A 6,059-nucleotide genomic window follows, 5' to 3' on the forward strand; every position below is an offset into this window, starting at 1 on the left:
CCATTAATGGCTAAGGACCAAATTGTGCAAGAAGGAAAAGAACAAAAGGAAGAAGAACCTGGCTTAGAGTTTTTAAAGTTTTATCAACAGAAGTTTTGTATATTCTTGCTGTTTTAATTTGCTAGGGTTGCCATAACAATGTTTCATAGGCTGGGTGGCTCAAAGAACAGAAATTTGTTTTCTCACAACTCTAGAAGTTAGAAGTCTAAGATCAAGATGACCACAGGATTGGTTTTATTAGGAGGCTTCTCTCCTTGGCCTGTAGATGACTGTCTTCTTGTGTCTTCATGTGATCTTCTGTGTATGCCTGTGTCCCAATTTCCTCTTTTTATAAGGACACCAGTCATATTAGGGGTATCTGGGTGGCTCAGTCGGTTGAGCGTCTGACTTCAACTCAGGTCATGATCTCCCTGTTTGTGAGTGAGAGCCCCGCATCGGGCTCTATACTGACAGCTCAGAGCCTGGAGCCTGCTTTGGATTCTGTGTGTGTGTGTGTCTGTTCCTCCTCCACTCACTCTGTCTCTCTCTCTCTCCAAAAGAAACAAACATTAAAAACAATTTTTTTAAAAAAACAATACCAGTCATATTGGATTAGGGCCTACCGGAATGACCTCATTTGAACTTAATTGCCTTTTTAAAGACCCTATCTCCAAATATAGCCACATTCTGAGGTATTGGGGGTTAGAGGCTTCAACATATGAACATATGAATGGGGATACCATTCAGCCCATAAAACTTGGTTAGGCTAATTCCTAGGTATTTTGTGGTTTTTGATAACTATATTAAATATTCTCTTATATTTTTATTACATTTTAGATGATTATTGCTAGTATAGACAGATTTTTGATTCTTATATGTTGACTAGCAACCCTCCTGAACTCAGTTATTAAATCTAATTTTTTGTTGATTGTTTCCTTTACCATCAAAAAATGATATATTTATCTCATTATTTAACATCCCCTTTCTTGGCCAACTTTATCTCCTGAGGGCTGCCATTTCCTGTAGGAATCATCTTATCTTCTTTAGTTAGATTCCCATAGACAATTCTGTATGGTACGTATCTCCACATGCATGGTATGTATCTCTAGAGGGAGATACAAGGTCAAGAGTGGGATTTTTCTTTTTAAAGATGGAACAGACTTAAATGACCAAAGGGAAAAAGCACTTGGTGAGAAAGAAACTGAAGATAGATGAGGGGAAGGGGTGACTTGGTACACTGGAGATTTGGAATGGAATTTTAGTAGAGATGGCAGGATTAAATATGGACAGGAAAAGAGAAGAAAGCAAAGATGAATGGGGGTGTGGAAGAAATGGTTATAGATTGTAAAATCTCCTCTCTGATGGCTTTACTTGTAGAGTCATCTGTTTTGTTTTCTTTTTTAATTATTTTAATGTTTATTTATGGTTGAAGAAGACAGAGACAGAGCTCAAGTAGGGGAGGGGCAGAGAGAGAGGGAGACACAGAATCTGAAGCAGACTCCAGGCTCTGAGCTGTCAGCACAGAGCCCGATGTGGGGCTCCAACTCACTAACTGCGAGATCATGACCTGAGCCGAAGTCGGACACTTAACCGACTGAGCCACCCAGGTGCCTCTAAAGTCACCTGTTTTAAGTCAGAGGTGTTGGAGGGCATGAAGGAGTTGGGGTTTGGATGGAAGACTGAAATAAAACTGTATAGGTTTGTTGTAATCACCTTGTTTTTTCTTCAACTGACCATGATCTATTATACATGTATAACTTAGGGAATAAACCACTCCCTGCTCTTTCTTATGAAAACTGAGAATAAGAGCTCTTGGCTAAGAATTTAGTCAAATCCCTTCCAGAAATTTCAGGATGAAAAAGAACATCCATTAAGATGTATATGGCTCCTTTCTTATTTCTAGTAGATATGCTGTCTCTGAAAATTCATGTATGTCTTTAAGAGGGGACAGGGGAATCCATGTACATATCTGTACTAGCAGATCCAAAAGTTACTCATTGAAATTGTCAAGAGAATGACTTTTCATACTGTAGCTACACTGATGGGAAAACCTAAAAGTCAACTCAGCTTAGAGAGACCATCCCAAACCAACACTCATACCTTATACCTTGGGCCCCAGAATGAGATACAGGGAACAGATCACATGCCCCAGGTAGCCACTGGTCCTGGAGGTGAGAGACACATAAAACACAATCGAATCCAACCTGGAGCTTGGAGTCCAGAGCCAAGAGCCAGCCTCCCTCACACAAGCTAATCTGTAGACCTAGGAGCATGAGAATAAAGGATCATTGCTTTAAGTAATTGAGCATCAGGATAATTTGTTGGACAGCATAACTGTGGCAGTAGCTGACTGATATTCCACTTTATGTCAGAGTAATCCAACTCAAAGGGGGAGAAGGGTAGATGCTGATACTTTTGAGCTATATAAGTAGTGAGTACCTCTATTTTATCTGGTATTGAATTGAATATTAAATTGTATTGATTCACTTCTTCATTTATTCATTCAAAAGATATCTAATGAGCACCTGTTATGTTTTAGACACTGGGGACAAAATAGTGAATAAAGCATGTGGAACTCCTTGCTCCATGGAATTAATATTCCAGTATGTGACATGCATTTGCTATAGGTTTCTGTGGATAGAGGAAATGGTTTTAGAATATCTTAAGAGCTCACATTTGTTTAGCTACTACAATGCAGGCTTTTAGTTATTCATGTAACCCAATTAGTTCCCTTCTCTACTTCCCTTTTGAAAGGAGTAACTTGCCCTGAGTTCCTGCTATTTGATAAGCACTAAAACTACATTATTTTTAGTCATTACAAAATCTTTAGAGTGGTTAACAGTATTGCCATTCTACATATGAAGAAACTGGGGTGAGAAAGGTGAAGTAATTTGTCCATAGTCACGCAGCTGGGAAAGACCTGGGATTTGAGCCATTTGGGTTCAGATACAAAGCCCTGTCTTGATGAACCATTTTGACTCTCATAAGATTAGCATTGCCCTGCAGGGTTCTAGATTAAAAGAAAATATTTTTTAATTCTAGCTAACTTTATGGTACAATGAAAATGGTGGTTTCTGGGACTTCATCTTTTGCTGCTGAATAAATTCATTTCTTTTTTTTTCTGATTCATATTTTATGAGCATATGTGGTTTAAGCCAACTAGAAATTCTTCAACTGGCTATAGATNCTTTAATTCCAGCTAACTTTATGGTACAATGAAAATGGTGGCTTCTGGGACTTCATCTTTTGCTGCTGAATAAATTCATTTCTTTTTTTTCTGATTCATATTTTATGAGCATATGTGGTTTAAGCCAACTAGAAATTCTTCAACTGGCTATAGATCTCAGAACATATGATCCTGGTTAGTTCTTTAAATTTCTTGTCCTGGGGCACCTGGGTGGCTCAGTCAGTTAAGCATCTGACTTTAGCTCAGGTCATGGTCTCACAATTCGTGGGTTTGAGCCCCACATCGGGCTCTGTGCCGACAGCTAGCTCAGAGCCTGGAGGCTGTTTCAGATTCTGTGTCTCCCTCTCTCTCTCTGACCCTCCCCTGCTCATGCTGTCTCTGTCTCAGAAATAAATAAAACATAAAAAATTAAAAAAAAATAAATTTCTTGTCCAAAATCTAATCCCAAACCCCACTCCAAAAACAAAACAAAACAACAGGAGAAAACAACTGTTTTCAGAGTAACAAGCTTAGAAGTCAATATAAGTAATCAAAAGTTAAAGGCATTGGCTCTACTGGCCAAACTAGGAACAATTTGAGCATTAAAAATAATGATAATAAAGGATTGTAACTGTGATACTGTGATTTATAAAAAGATGAATGCAAAAATGCAACACTTGATCCTTGATTGGATTGAGGAGGTGCTTTAAAATATATTATTGCAGGCACTTGGGTGCCTTAACATTGGTTAAGCATCGGACTCTTGATTTTGGTGCAGGTCATGATCTCACAGTTAGTGAGATGGAGCCCCACATTGGGTTCTGCACTAGAGTGCATAGTCTGCTTGGGATTCTCTCCCTCCTTCTTTCTCTGTCCCTCTCTTGCTTATGTGTGCACTCTGTCTCTCTCTCTCTTTCTCTCTCTCAAAAACAAATAAATAAACTTTAAAAATAAAATAAAAAATATTTTGGGGACAACTGGAAAAATTCAGACCATACTTTAGATTAACACTATGCACTAATGTTAAATATAGAAGAAAATATAGATATATTTTATATATCTGTATATAATAGAAAACATTATAGAAAATCTTGAAAGTGCAAGATAGAGAAAAAGAGATAGAGAAAGCAAATGCTAACAATTGTTAATCTAGGTAAAGAATCCATTAGATTTCATTACCTTCTTTGAACTTGGTTGTACATTTGAAAAAATTCAGAAAAAATGGGGGAAGAAAAGTAAAGATGTTGGAATACATGCTGTGTCCATTCCTTACCTTGCTGGCATTTGGAAAATGCCAAGATCTGAAATAGATCATCCTTGGAAGATGCAGGCCTATCTGAAGCCTGGGCCTAGTCAACCCTGTTCTCACTGCAAACCCACATTGAGTGTCCAGGCTTTATGTCTGGCACACTCAGGGGATGACCAGATGGGGTGCTGGCTTCCCTGCTCATTCTCCCAGTGTTGGACATGATGATGATCTTGTGGAGCTGGTTTTGATAGACAACAGGATATTCGTGCATTGCTGAAAAAGACTGTGAAGGGTGAGTCAGGAAAAGACTCGGAAGGAGATGAGGGGGCAGAGAGATGGGATGTTTGCAGCTGGGAAACAAGTCAGGGAATGTGTGGGAAATGTGGAGGATGGGAGTCTGGGGGAGGGTGAAGAAGCAGGGGCTTATCTAAAAACACTTTAAAGCAAAAACAACAGGGGAAGGCTTATTTGGTCTTGTTTATTTACCTACCACAGGTTCCCACTGTGAAACAGGCGGGCAGCACTTCCCTGCATTTCCTCATCCTACAAGTGGGCACAAGATCCCTTCATCCTCTTTCATCCATGCCCCTCTTTCCTTGTAAACAGCTGGTTATCTTTAAGTTCATATGCCCGAAGGAAGGAACCAAATATGTGTGAAGTCAGATGGAAGCAGAACAAGGTTAGAAATGGGAAGATCAGTTTGGAAGATTCTATCATTGTCCCAGTGACCACGATGGTGGCCCAGACCAGCAGTTACAGAAGAGGTAGTGAGGTGGTAGTCAGATTCTGAATGCATTTGAAGGCAGAAGTCATGAGTGTTAATATTGCTGCCTGGCCTACAGACCTCACTGGCCCCTCAGATTTCCCTCAGCATTCTGTCTCTGTGGTTTATATTCTTTAACTGAAGGGCTTGGTTTCTTAGAGCCACAAGGTAAGTTGGACTATTGAAAAATGAAGACACATCCATCCCTGAGTCAAAGGGCATGCCCTCCTGATAAAGACTGGTCAGCAATATTAAAGGAAGTTGGGTCCAGCTCAGTATCCCAGCTTTTCTAGGAAGTCTTACTTCCTAGACACAGTGTGATATCTGCCTCCTCTGAACTCAAGGGCAGTATTTATCTATAGTAATAATACCCTACTGACATGAGTATAGTACTTTACAGTTGTTTTATAGCATTTGGGGAAGTCTTTTGTGAACCCTAGACTAGATTGTGCCCCCTGATCTACAGTATCTTGTTCTTTTTCTATTATAATTCTCACTACATTTTATTGCATCTAGAATAAAATTATCTTATCTTTAATTATCTTTCTTGTTAGATGGAAAAGCTTTATGAGGAAAAGACATTGTTATACCCCTGCCTCCTAACACAGTGTCTGCTTCATAAAAGGCATTTGGTATTTCCCTATAACTGAATGAATTCAATGAGCAGTAACTCTTAATTTTCAAAACAATTTTTGACAAATGAGTGTTATTGTCACTACTTCATTAATGAGGGAAAGAGCTGAGATTATGGTCACAAAGCTAATTAGTGGAGGAACTAACTGGGAATGAGATCTCAGCTCTTTCCACTCTATTCTACCTGGAACTTAGAAGAAACATCCATTCATTTAATCGGTCAACAAACATTTACTGATTATTTCTCACATGTCAGGTTTTACTATGAG

Source organism: Crocuta crocuta, unplaced genomic scaffold, assembly GCF_008692635.1.
Source record: "Crocuta crocuta isolate KB4526 unplaced genomic scaffold, BGI_CrCroc_1.0 scaffold113, whole genome shotgun sequence".
Taxonomy (NCBI): domain Eukaryota; kingdom Metazoa; phylum Chordata; class Mammalia; order Carnivora; family Hyaenidae; genus Crocuta; species Crocuta crocuta.